Source organism: Haemaphysalis longicornis, unplaced genomic scaffold (genome assembly GCF_048455015.1).
Source record: "Haemaphysalis longicornis isolate Haplotype H1 unplaced genomic scaffold, Haemaphysalis longicornis Haplotype H1 scaffold_5, whole genome shotgun sequence".
Classification (NCBI taxonomy): Eukaryota; Metazoa; Arthropoda; class Arachnida; order Ixodida; family Ixodidae; genus Haemaphysalis; species Haemaphysalis longicornis.
The window spans coordinates 184,186,572-184,199,698 of NW_027526385.1; the positions used below are offsets into that span (position 1 = coordinate 184,186,572).

General features: G+C 47.8%; 1 protein-coding gene across 1 annotated transcript in view; it reads right to left on the reverse strand.

Annotated features, from left to right (window-relative positions):
- Positions 1-13,127, reverse strand: part of Rac1 (ras-related protein Rac1) — a 28,938-nt gene that overhangs the window by 14,545 nt on the left and 1,266 nt on the right. The window lies entirely within an intron of this gene.

Consider the following 13,127-nt stretch of genomic DNA (forward strand, 5'->3'; position numbering starts at 1 on the left):
TGTAGTCAGTGTTACACCCACGAGGCAACACCCCTTGCACCCAACAGGCAGCAACAGCAGCACTGACCACCACCAACGGGCAAAGCCCAGCAGCGCGTCTTTGAAAAACAGGGCAACCTTTGCGCACGCAAAGAAATGGGCCCTCGGCACGTCCCACAAACCGTGCCCTGGACAAAAATAACAACGGGCAGGGCCATGCACACCCATGTTGACATAGCGGGCACGCCTGCGGCCCACTCTAAACAACACATCCTGCACTCCCAGACACGCACAGCCTGCCCGTACGCCGCTCTTAGAAGCGACGAAAGCAGCAGTAAATTTTGGACCCCACTTTTGAGTTGCCCGGCTCTTCGGCCATGACCACTCCAAAAAAAAAAAAATGCACATAGCAAGGGGGAAGGAAAACAAGAAGAGTTCGGACCGTAGTTTATAGAGTCTCTGTTCATGAATTCTCAGGCTGTAATTTGCTGAAAAATCTGCACAGCTTCGTTCATTAATTGAACAACTGTCAGGGCAGTAGGCACAGAACGACGACTTCACCGTCAGCGCTGACAAATTTTCACTGCTCGCGCACAAAAAGGGAGCAGCGGCCCCCATCCTATGGGCCACCTTGCCACACACGCCATTTTCCCAAAAACGATACTCAGCAGAACTTGGGAAACTGCGCTCCCTGCTTTGCACCGACAGCGAAGATTCTAGGCAGCTGCAGCACATAGAAATGGACAGGAAAAAGCACCAACTGCCTGACTGAAACAATCAGCAGCTTCGCTCCGGACATTTTATCTCACCAGTGGTGCTTCAACACAGTTACTATACTGTTCAGCTTGAATTCTGAGATAAGCTCTGAAATGCTACAACATGAAAACAAAAAAGGCTGACATGCTTTTTGTGCCCCGTGCAGATGTCGGTCCACACACTGCAATTTCCCCCCCTTATCAGTGACTAGGACTGTCGCAGAGGGCACTACGATGGCATTTTAATGCGCCGATTGCACGGTAAATCAGAATTACTTACTAACTGCACGCAATCACGTGAAAACTTTTGGAATTTTTACCCAAGTGGCTGAATTCACGGTAACTACAGTACACCAGAAATGGTCCTGGGCATGGTACAGCCTATCTGCCAATGGCAACACCACACGATTCATCACTACAAACCCGCATTATTGAACAGGGTGTCCAAGTCAAGATCATTCTGATCGGCTTTCGAGTGGCACAATAGAGAGAATTTCTGGGCATAATGAGTTGCACATTACACCTCGGAGATTCTACAAGTCCGTCCGTGTTAATGAACCTGCGTCATTTACTAAAAATTGCAACTATCTGAATGACCACAGGACAGCAGATGAGTGCTGAGGGGCAACCCCAGGCGACTAATTGCCAGTTAGCTCCAACAAGCAGGCATCACCGGAGTACAAGTAATCGCAGAGGCTAATCTTTAGAGGTGAAGTAGCTGCTTACAAACTTGCACTAGAAGGAACTGACACGGAAAAATGCCCCGCTCAAACTTCCTGTAGAGACTGTGAGGGTCTCCAAGTTTTCCCAATAAACACTTGACAAGTAGTGCCCTTTATTTTCTGTGGGACAAACTGCAGCAACTACTACGCTGTCACTTTCTTCGAATGTGGTAGATGAGATGCAAACTTTGCGTGTGCTGCAATTCTAACAAAGGATGGACTTTCATTGGAATTTCCTGAATAAAACAAAAAGTTGGGTCCCGGACCCCTTCTTCAACAAACACAAATGGCAGTACAGAGCGTCTAAGCGATGGGTGCCAGTCACCTCTGTGAAGCCAAACCTGAACTAAGCCATGCAAGTCTTGGAGCTGCTAAAATAAAGGATTCCTCTTTCGCATTCCCGCCCTTCCATTTTCCCCAAACTAGCCCGGCCAACAGCTGCGTGGAAACCATCAGTAGCGACAGCACTGCAAGGTAGTCCCTCTTGGCAACACACACGCAAGGGATGCATGCAGCCACAGCCCTCGAGTTAAATCTAGGAGGCATCAAAAGGAGGAAGTGCACGCCAGTGGCTTCCACCAGGAACAAGACCCGTTATCCAATCTTCCTTCACTGAACTTCAAAGGGTTGCACGCACAAAGCCAAGATCCTTCGTTCACGGCTTTTACAATTTTGTAAATCTTGGTGGGAAGTACTGAACCAGCCAGGCGCTGAGCAGTAAATAAAAGTGATTTAAAAATTCAGGTTACAATCAACGCACAAGAACATATAAACACCAGTTTCCTCGGCCCTATCAGGAAAAATAATTGAAGTTCTTACGCGAACCTCGCATGCATCAATTTTTCGTACATAAGCTCGATGTCTTTCCCTCCAATAAAAGTTGCTGAAAGTCAGTGTTCATAGTGTGTCGTTCTGTGTGTGTCTGCGCTGTAAATTCTGGTCCTGAATCAACAAGCACAACAGGTTCTTATAAACAAAATATCATTTAGCAGCATTCCACACACAGCAGCGCTAACAAGGTCAGCTTACCTAATGTCTATGCTTCTGATGGGCCATTCCCACATTAATTAAGAATGAAACATGCTCCAACTGGTAATCACGAAAAATGTTGGTGGGATATTTGCTCCAATGCTTGGACTTGTGTTTCAACACTTCAGCACTTCAACACCCACCTCCAAGAAAGCTAACCAAAGTTGCCATCTTGTGTTGCTAAATGGTTAGACCACAGCCCATGGCAGCCATTTTCCTGATGGAGGCACAAATAAACGCAACCATATGTCGAGATTTTGGAGCAAGTTGAACATCCCCGGTTGGTCCGGTTCATTTCGTTGACCTCCACTAGAGCATACTTCATAGCCCAATTGTGCCCTTGGTGAGTAAATTGTCCCAAATTGCTTGGTTAGAAGTTCCTGCTAAGCCTCAAGTTGTCGGCATATTCTCACTTCACTAGAGAACCATTTTTTCCCAAACGTATGGCCTGATTGTCAAAAAATAATAAGCATTTTCATTCGCAAACTTTCAGTGAGAAATCACATTCACCCAGATTTTTACGATCATTGTATCGGGGAGAAACGTCGCGCAACAAGGTGTCTTACCATAGAAAACAAAAGAACCCACACGCAGCCCCACACCCCCCCCCCCAAATTGATATTTCTGGCCTTGGAAAAAAATCAGGGCTGAAAGTGCTGCCTTTTTTTTTTATTCTCGTAGAACCGGGTTCCCTGTTGCCACACTTATCTTGTTGGACAGGGGAATCGGCAGCAGTGCTGGCATAGATGGAAAGCCACGCCTGGCAGAGGGGGGGGCCGAAAGTTGCGTGTCGGAGCCGCCCTTGGGTTAAATTTGGGAGACCCACTTCCGGAAGAAAGCAGAGAAAGTGGGGGACCCTCCAGCGAACAGCCCCCCGCAACAGGATGCAGAGACGAGAAGAAACATAAAGAGAGAAAACAAGAAAGCGGGGGAGTGGAGGCAACCGATTTAGAACCTTCGACCCGAGCGTCGCCCACACTGCTCAAGCTGCCCCGCTTCCTCAAGCGCAGGTGGGAACGGGAAATTGTTGCGCAAAACGAAACAGGGGGTATCGGTTACTCGCTGTCACCAACCACACTCCCTCGCTCTCATTGAACTCGTTCACTAACCAAGCAGGATTACGCTGCCTCGCAGCAGCTAACAAGCCCCATTCTGATCGCAGCTTTGATGGACGCAGTCAACCTAGCCTTTCTGGTGTGCAAGCATAGGGGGTTGACCACGAGAAATCCGTCCCCTCTTGTAAAGCTCGCAGGCCTCACTCAGCATGGGTGAATGAATGCAAAAACAGACGACAGCACAGTGGAGAAGAAAAATTGCCCCTATATGTGCTCGCTTCACTGCAAATGCCGTCAAAAGACGAGTCTTCTGGCGCCCCTGCCACCTGACTGCCTGTCCCCTCTCTCACCCGCCAATCTCTCGTGCTCTACCGGAACTCTTGTCTCAGTCCTCTGACAATTTAGACAGTCAAGGTTTGCTCAATTCAATTTTGGCGTGCAATCGATTGGACCTGCTGTTACCATTTGGCTTGGCACTCAAGCCACAAACTCCCGGCTTGAGTGCGAGCCACTCTTGTTTTTTGCCACTGAAATAGTGTTTTTAATACATTTTTGCATTTGCTATCCTAACAATTACGCCCACATCAAAACTTGATTAAAAGAACAGTATCAGACTTCACCACGGAGCAAGATAAACAGGAGCGCCGGCTTTGCTCTCTGACGGGCCCTTAATGTCCATCACTCGCAGAGCACAATGTAGATGGCGCAGCGATTGGGCCGCCGGCTAAGCGGCCGGCGTTACCCGTGCGCCGGCGGGCGCGTTGGCAGGCGCATTGGCGGGCGCGTTGGCGGAACGCATTTCGTCGGCTTTTGTCGTCTGCTTCGGCGACGGCAGTTTTGGGCACGGAGTGCTTTGGGTCTGCTTTGGCGCCGCTTCGCGTTTATTGCGCTCCCCCTTCGCACGGCTTGATTAACTTATTCGACAGCACCTTCTGGGTAACCCGGACCCGAAGGAATTGAGTGGTCGTACGGCAATGATACGTTAGGATTGGTTTGCATGGCGGGAAAACAAAATGTAGAGACCACATATAGACATATGGCCGCTATGCAAACACTACCTTTTGCGCAGTGCTTGCCGAAAATGTGACTCCGTTTTGTAAATTTGTGAATACCAATTCGGCAGTGTTTTAACAGGTTTTACAAAAGGGGAAAGGAGCAACTGGTTCTGATCAATAGCGATTATAAAAGTTCCCGCAGCTTTCTCGCAGTTCTCCAACTATAGTCCAAAACAGAGTGTGCCTAGAACATGAACCGGCACTCACACGCTCATCAGATAAGAACAGAAAGGCGATAACATTACCCGCGACTGCCCGCGACGTGGCAATCTGCTCAAGATCAAGGCCCTGACAGTGTGGTCTTTTCACAAGCCCTCATTTCGCGATATTTGAATTCGTCCGGACCCTATATCTCTGTGGTGGTGACTTGCCGAAAGAAAAGGTTTAACGAGCCGGCTGTTTTGCTGGTCAGCCGCTTAAAGGAAAAAAAAAAAAAAGAACGCTGGGAAACCTGGTAGGCCCAAAATTGCAGCCATACAAATCGTAGCATTCTATTTGGAGTCCGCGGCGTTATCGATGAGATAACACGACCGTAGAGCAACAGTGAACATCGGGCGGTAAGCTGCGGCATGAGTTACAATGAAGATTGCCTTTGATATTCTTGGGTGCCTTATCAAGCTGAGTGTTTTCGTATACATAATACTACAACAGGGTAGCCGTCCAATTCAGTCATTGGCACAGAAATATGTGTATCACTGCCGTTTGCCGATGGAGAATCCGGGTGACCCTTGTAAGCATTGTTCGTGCACAGAATCAGCATAAATAATTAAGCACGCGGCTGGTGAGCGGGACAACAACAGAGGGTAATTTTTGCGCTGCATCAATTTGTCGTAAGCAGAATCACGCTAGACTGTATGTTGTGGCATTCCATATTACTCTTGCTCATTCTTTGGTGCTTCTGAAATCGTCATCGTTCAGTTGCGTCTTACATCTGCTGGGTTAGTACAATATATTTAGCGGGTCTTCATAATGTCACAATAAACCCTCCCTGATAGGGAATAAGCGATCGCCATGTATGCGGTGGCGTGCGATTATCTGCGCCGTCTATTGCGGCTGCGCACGGGTGTTTAAATTCCGCGCGTGCACGCCTTCCTCCTGCATAGTAGGACAGGCAGAAGACAGACGTCGCTGCTAAAGAAAAGACGACTCTGGGGAGAGCGAAGAAGGGAAGAGCCATGTACAGAGGCACAGCGACGAGAGGGCGAACGTAGGAGCAAGAGAGCAAAGGGAAAGCTGGGCGGCCGGCGGTGCGGGGACATTATCAGCCCGAGCAAATGATTTTTTCTGGGCCACAGTCGGTGCTCCTCTTTATATCTTGCTCCGTGGACTCCACTATCGATAACACTTGTTTGAGCCTTAGTGCCACAAAGGTAAGAATGCACTACCTATGCAAGAAAAAATTCACGGGCGTAATTTGCCCAATGCGACAATTGCTACTTCCAGGATTCCCTCGAAAGGCACACCAGCCTTGCAAGCATCGCTGTGCAAGAATGCAAAGGGCAATGGCCAGGATTCGTCCAGCTTGGTAGAGGAGGCAAGCGGCAGTTGGAGTCTGTCAGGATTGTCACGTACTCTGGATCACTGTGGGTGGCCAGGGCGATTGCAATTCCTCCTGCTGCTGCGATGTCGTTGGTAGGGGTGGTGGTGGTAGCCGAGTTGACAAGGCACCCCATGGAGTCGACGACGTGTAGGCAGAGTGAGAGGGGTGTGAGGAGGCATCCACGTATCGAGTGTCATCCCAAGATCCGTACTTGGCAAGTAGAGGTGGGCAGCCAGCGCCTTTCGGCGGCCTTGGTTATACGCTGGGTGCATGTGACGAAGTATGGGGGTGACAGTTATGTGACGGCAGATAGCTGGTGGGATGCCCGGTGGAGGGAGCGGATGGCCGAGAAGACTGGTGGTTGCCAGAAGGAGGCGTTCTTTATGGCTGGTAAAGTGCACCTCAATGAGCACCTCGAGGGTGTTGTGAACCCCGAGTTGTTGCAAATAACGCAAAATTATGAGAAAGAACATTTGTAATAAACAGGCACTATTTGTGTGCTCGCAACACCCACTTCAACAATGCGCGTGCACGTTGCTGCTTAAAATGTTCACCCAAATTCGTTTTTGCACTGAAGCACCCGCATCCTGAAAGGCCCGTGTCCCAAAAAGACAGTACCAAAATGCCCCATACCAAAACGACAAGTGATGACGTCAAACGCCAAGGTACATCTGAAGGTGAGCAGGCACTTTTACTTCTAAGGGACAGACAACAGATTTTTGTTGAGTGTTGTTAAGGGCATCGCTTGAAGGGGCCATGCAGACAAAATACAAGTTTGTTCTATTCGAAAAATTTTGTGTTTTATAGTGCCCCCAGCACTTTTCCCGCAGCAAGTGGTGCTTTATTCACAGAGAAATCAATCAACGCAAGTCAAAATTGATTCCCCCACCAAATCGTCTGTTTTCATGACATCACAAGCTGATTCAGAGCCTTGTTTACCGTTAGTCAACCAAGATGGCGCCACCATACGGCCTTTGTTTTTGAACGTATTTGTACCTGGCTTGTTTTTGTTAAAGGTAGAGAATCGTTTCGTGAAACATGGTGTTCCCTTGACAGATATAGTCACGTAAGACACCGTCGCTTACGCCAATCGGCCAGTGTCGTCTGAGACAACCCCAAAGCGCTGCAGTGCTGTGCAGCTAAAACAAGCATAGTGCGCGCAGTACCAACAGCACTACGCATCGTTACTTCTACGTTTACTTTTGTAACTTCCACTGTTTACCGCACAATTCCTACTGCTATAAAAAGATTGTGCTCTAAATTTAAGCGCAAATAGCTCATTTGGCAAGATTATAAGCTCTGCCTAATTTGCACTTGCTCTTGCTGGGCTCAGCCAATTGCACAGCTGTCACATATGACATCACAGGTTCTGCTGTGAGAAATGAGCTAGTGGGTCACATGGCCATTTCCTTTTTTCCTAATTATATAGCTTATCTGAGCGAAGTTTACGTTAAAAGTGGTTGACTTCATTAGTTGTAAGGTTTAATGCCCTGACGCAATGCAGGCGATGAGGCGCACTGTAGTGGAGGGCTGCGGATTAATTTTGATCACCTGGGGACCTTTAACGAGTTCCGAAATAACGTTATAAGTGGTGTCAGTAGGATTCTAACGAGACAATCTTTTGAATTAACCAAACGTGTTTTGTCTGCATGGTCCCTTTAAAAACAAGACTGAAGGACTCCAGTGACAATCGCTGAACTTTTTCGTTCTTTTCTGTTGCATTTTGAGCAGCGACAGCCCGTTTCAAAGGGCACAGCCACCATCATCACCACCATCATCACCACCATCAGTAACATACTTTTAACTGCACGTGAGATGAAAAGAGGCATCTCAAAAACTTGTCTCCGGCTACAACAACACTAAAATGTAACCTTTCCTACTCCTTTATGTGGCTTTTGAATCACGCGTTGAAAAAAACGAAGTTGTGTGGACACGTACGGTGGCGCCGCCTTTCAGACGTCAGAAATTTTAGTGCAAAATTAATATTTGCGCCTGTTCGTTTAGAAATTGCTTGCAGTTACCTCAGTATATAAAATGCCGGCTTTCATATAAGCTAGACAACATGCACTCCGGACTCTGTATTTCTATTTCCGGTGTTGTACGTGCAAATCTTTGTAGGTAATATGCATTCATTTTTTTTTTTTAAGTTTCTCATTTATTTCACCGCACAAAGCATCCAGGCAGAGCATTCGATTATGAACAGTATTTGAAAAGGCCCCGGAACCACAGTTCTGGACGTGATGAAATAAACAAGAGCGAGTGTTCAAAACAGTTACAGCAACATCCAAGGGTGGTCAATCATTTGAGTGCGACTAAAAAGAACACAGAACAAAAGAAGTTTGATGAGCTCCTGCAGAACTTGATTGTTAAGTTCATGCTGCCGCTGCAATTTATTGAGGAGGACATTTCAGGAGTTTGTGAAAGTTAGTGTAACAACAGGAGGAGGAGGAATAAACTTTATTTCTATATTAGTTTCAGAGTAGGACAGTTTTTTGTTTTTTTTTTTGCTTCAGGGGGACTTACCTGACCACATTCCTGTCAGACTTACTAATGCATTACCCACAGGCTTAAAAAGTATCGAGCACTGATATGAAAAGTTTTACAAATCGATAGAAGTGTTCCGAACGGCCCAGTCTAGAATATAACCCTTTTACCAAGATAAAAAATAAATGAGAAATGATTGCGATTTATCCAGTGTTCACTAAATGGCACTAATCTAGCAAGCAAGAGTTGCATCTATTTCAGTACACCAGTCACATATCTCTAAAATAAGCAAACTAGGCCGTTGCGAACAGCGGTATGTGTTTGTAAAGCCTTTCGTATGGGTGCACGATGGCTTTTAAGTCCGTGCGTCCCGAAGTAGCAAGCCCCTTACGAATCATGTTAACAGGCGAGTCCCGTTTAAACTTTGTTTTATTGGTGCGGTTACGAGTAACGGTGCATGTTTTCAGGCTCGTGCCGCAAAGTCACGCTAATGTCTCGTAGGACGCTTGGAAGAAGAATAGGCAATGCAATTCAAGACAAACTAGGCAGCATCAGAATTAGACTTACTAGCAGCGACTAGTGTGCAGTACGGCGGATTGGTGGCCCACTTCCATGAAGAGCGTCATGGGCGCGACAGCACACTGGTAAAGTCATACCAATTTCTATACGTCGTTTTGTACATGAAATGGTGCATGGGCATTTCCACGCATTGTGATGCTGAAAAAGATGTGTGAAGGCCAATTTTGTAAAGGGTTTAATTTACCCTTTGCCTGAACGCAGAATTCGATACTTAGATTAAATATTCATCAAGAACTTTCAGACTGACTGACACTTTTGAATGGAGATCTGCAGGTCTAGCATGCAAATGCTTCATTGGAGAGCATTCATGGGACCGTGTAGCAGACTTGCTCTCGGATATCTATGCAGACTTCAACCTCGAAACGACCAAGATTGTAGGCACCGTGAGCAACAACAGGAGCAGCTTTGTGAAAGCTTTCAAGGAATTTGGAATTGGTGCCACAGCTGACGGCATGCTTGCGTGTCACCATAAAATATCCTGTCTCTAAGCCATTTTGTTTGCAGCGAGTTCAGCTGTATTTACATAATCTTTAGGTTCTTCACAGATCGCGAAGTTGACGTTTTGCTTTGTACGATGAACTTCCCGGGCCATCGCTCCCTCATCGCCTGAGGTGCACACCCCATTCATTGAGCCTGGTGGGAACCGCTGACATCAAGAAGGCCCTCGCCAGCAGCCCCGCGTGCAGTCGTCTCCACGACGCCGACATGGCGAAATGCGCTCTGCATTGGGGCTCATCGAATCGGCCAAACTCTGCAGAGGTGGCGACATCAGTTCTACCGTGCGCCACGCGTTGGCACTTTTTCTACCATGCCCTGGATGTTCTGCTCCCGAACAAAACAAAACAAAAAAAAAACTGAGGACACTTTCCTCAAAACAACTCGAACACAGAGTTTCTGGACGGGCATCAGGGTTTACTCCACCCAAATGCTGCAGGTGAAGCACTTTTCCCCATTTATTTCTCTGAAAATTTGTTTGCGCTCATCCAGGGTGTGAAATAGCCGACATATATGCAAAATATTTTGCTTTTATTTTCCTTCACAGAAACTGCAGTCTTGCAGAAAAGCTACAGCAAGTACTACGGAGCGCTTCTGCCAACCCTTGTCACAGTAGAAAAGAAGCTCACTACGATGAAAGGAAAGGTATGGAATGGGTCAGTCATACTCGACAGCTGCCTCTCGGTCTTGCAGAAGCGGTTTTCCGGGCTCTCAAGGATGAAAAATGACGAGGCAGTAACGACATCGTGCTCGCACCCATACTTCAAAATGCCGTGGGCCTCAAACGAAGTTGTGAGAGCTTCAGATTTCGAATGCTTGCTCTTGTGCGCTGCAGAAACCTATGGACCACACCATAAGGGCTCGTGCAATGAGGCGTCATCAGCTACGATGAACCACGGCTTCTACAACTTTGAAGATGAAGACTCCCCGACATCAGGATGGTCAGAGCAGACGCATGTTCGAGTAAAGTTATTCGATACCTAGACGCCCGAGGAAGAATTTCACCAGGATGTAGGACTTTCCAGTCATGAAGGCTGTATTTGTTCGTTACAAGACAAGCTCGCACTCTTCTGCAGCGGTAGAGACTTTTCTCATTTGTGAGGCTTGTGCTCAGACCATATCAACGTTGTCTGGAAAAACAGCCAGTTTGAGAAGCTGCTTTTGCTCAAATGAAACCAATATCTTTTTCTTGTGCAGCAAGTGAAGTTTAGAGCATTTATTCTAGATCATGCCGCTGAAATAAAAAAAAGGGGGCATTTCAGTATCTGCATTCCAGAAAGCCTTTTTTCCATGTCTGCAAAAGTATTTCTGAAATGCTCCGTTACGTCCAAACTTAAGTGTATCTCAGAATATGTATTTTAGGCGTCCAACGCATGTATCGGGATAGTTCTATTCCAGAATAGATTTTGAAGCGTCTCTGTCCAGCCCTAGCAGGCATGCGCTGCAAATGCTTGCTCCCACTTTTTTGCCCACTCCGCTATACAGTTAAACCTGGATGCAACGAACCTCTTTGTGAAAATTCCTGGATCACTTCCCCAATGCCGGCCCCATTGAAACCCACGTGTTTGCGAACTCTAAGTAACGAAGCCATTGTGATGCAACAAATTCTCTACCCGCCGCGGTGGCTCACTGGCTAAGGCGTTGCGCTGCTGAGCACGAGGTCGCGGGTTCGATTCACGGCCGCTCTTCTGATGGAGGCGAAAAGCAAAAATGCCCGTGTGTACGAGATTTCGGCGCACGTTAAAGATCCTCAGGTGGTCAAAATTAATCCCGAGCCCTCCACTACAGCGCGCCTCATCGCCTGCGTTGCGTCGGCGCGTTACACCCTATACAATCAATCAATCAATTCTCTACCCTGATCAGCCACTTTTTCTGAAAAATTGGCTGGAGAAATGCAGTAATTTAGCGATCTTCGGCCCGCACTGAAAACTAACGTGAGTTTCCAGTGTGAATGCGTTGTCAGTTAGGTGCCAGAGAACTGCCAGTCAGCGTGTAGTCGCTAAGGCCCCTGGACCTAGTAGTCGCGCGTCTCCACTGCCATCTGTGGTGTCAGTTCGTCGGTAACGAGTTCTGCTGCTAGAGAGCGAAAAGTTGTCTTTTCAAGACAAACTCGTATTTCAAATGCCGTCACCGCCCGGTACAGTATCCCAGATAGCACCCTCCCAACAATTTTGGGTGCGGCAAAGAGCATCAAAAAGTTTGCGAAAAGGCGCCCTTTCAGTACAAGTGTTCTTTAAAACGGTTTAAGGCACCGCAAAGTGTCAAAAAACAAGAGCGATACTGAAGTTATATTTGTGAATACAGGGGTGAGTGACCTTGGTCCTTCGGAGTGCCGTATAGTGACTAAGTTGGTGGGAAAGCAGTACGCCCAAATCAGGCAGTTTTTCACTGCAAAATAAATCCTTCAAGGGTGAGTTCACCAACACTGATGTCTACTAGCATACTGGTTTCACTGCTGCTTCATTCACGCGAGCCTCAACTCGAAACCTGCAAGTAACAAAAAATTGCGATTTTTTTGTCGACTTCGTTGTAATCCGGTTTACTGTATTCATTCCTGGGACATCATGACGGGCCCACGAGAAATCAGTCTCGCCCGCTCCCAAAACGCGCCCACTCCTACATCACGGCAGTAGGATAACCATCCGCCCAACCCCTCCCGTTTTCCACGCCCCGTACTTCGAAACTGGAGCCCGGACGGGCGAAGAAGCAGGGACGCAGGTGCGGGCGGAGCGGGAGGGTCGTCATCCCGCGCGAATTTCGTCCAACTCCGCCGCGCGGGGTAGTTTCGCATTACGGCCGTCCAAACCAGCGAGCGAGCACGATGGCTTTTTCCTTCTCGGAAGGTGACAAACAGTCGACACGCGATACCGTACATACTCGGGAAAACGTCGAGTGAGGAGAGGAAAAAAAAAGAAAGAACTTCGATTGCGAAACCGCAAAACCCGGCATTTTTTCACCAGGAGGTTGACAGGCGCTTTGAAGATTTTCCTTTCCATTCAAGCCGCGTCGATTTTCCAAACAAGTTATCAGATCATTGCGCGTGCACTATCCCGCGTTATCAGAACGTCCGGCCGCCAGCGTTACGCGGGCGATTGTTCCCCGCGGCAATTAAGCGCCCCTCATTAAACCTCGCAGGCACAGATTTCAAAACGCGGCACACACCCACGCACATTTGTCATCGACTGCAAGCGAACAATGGCCGGCTGCGGAAACGAAGCGCCACACTTCTTGCAATGAGCTTTTCTCGAGTGCTTTACACACAACGTCGTGTATCGCGTGGTAGTACGCGACCTCTAAAAACTGGGACAGGCGTATTTTGGTTGCGCCGCCGTTCCTTCGGCGTTTTCGACGGCATTCCCTTTATTGTTTTTTTCGCGTTCTTGCGTAAACCGGGCCGAGTAGGCGTCGGCACGCGAGTAGCAGCGGCGAGAGAG